Source organism: Neovison vison, chromosome X, assembly GCF_020171115.1.
Source record: "Neovison vison isolate M4711 chromosome X, ASM_NN_V1, whole genome shotgun sequence".
Classification (NCBI taxonomy): Eukaryota; Metazoa; Chordata; class Mammalia; order Carnivora; family Mustelidae; genus Neogale; species Neogale vison.
In genome coordinates this window covers 96,338,440-96,339,132 of record NC_058105.1, presented here as the reverse complement: position 1 = coordinate 96,339,132, position 693 = coordinate 96,338,440, and the positions used below count along the sequence as shown (strand labels likewise).

The window sequence follows — 693 nt, the reverse complement described above, 5'->3', positions numbered from 1 at the left end:
GTGGTTTATACTTTGCCCCGTTTCCCTCCCCACCTTCAACTCTTTGTCTGGCTCTTATTTCTATATAATGGATATTAAATTTTTGTTGGCTATGCTGCAAAACTGTTCTCCGAGAACATCTTTTGTCTTTTCCCTGCATTTATGGCACATCTCAGGGGTCTGCTGGGGTGAGGCCAGTTGTGCACGAAAGCAAGGCTACAGTGGGCCGGGAAGCGTGCCGCCCTCTGCTGGGCTCCCTCCCAGTGTTGCCCAGTGGGAACCGGGGTGCCAGATCTTCTGATTCTTCAGAAGATGCTGGAAATATAGATTTTTTTTATGGGAAAACTTCCAATTAGCAATAATCGCGCCTCGGATAAACCTCATTGGCTACGATACTGCCACTGCGCAAAGCTTGGGAAAACTTCCAATTTTAAAGTGTGAGCAACTCATTCAAAAAATTGTGAGCACGAAAAGAAACAACGCACGTTGGGACTGGGGTGGATGTGTGGGCCGCCAGTTTGCAGTCTCAGATCGTTGCCGTGGTACACCGCCAAGGTTTGTCTTGTCACACCTGTCCATCTTTTCCCTTCTGACTTCAGAGTTCTGTCTCTTTTTATCACTTTTGACGAGTATAATACTGTTTTTACTCTTTAAATCTTTCTCTCTCTTTTTTTTTAAGATTTTATTTATTTATTTGACAGACAGAGATCACGA

At 44.4% G+C, this 693-nt stretch overlaps 1 non-coding gene across 1 annotated transcript; it reads right to left on the bottom strand.

Moving 5' to 3' along the window:
* Positions 1-248: 248 nt before the first annotated feature.
* LOC122897727 lies at positions 249-392 on the bottom strand. Its single transcript, XR_006382600.1, has one exon. It is a non-coding gene; the product is annotated as a U4 spliceosomal RNA (small nuclear RNA).
* Positions 393-693: the final 301 nt, after the last annotated feature.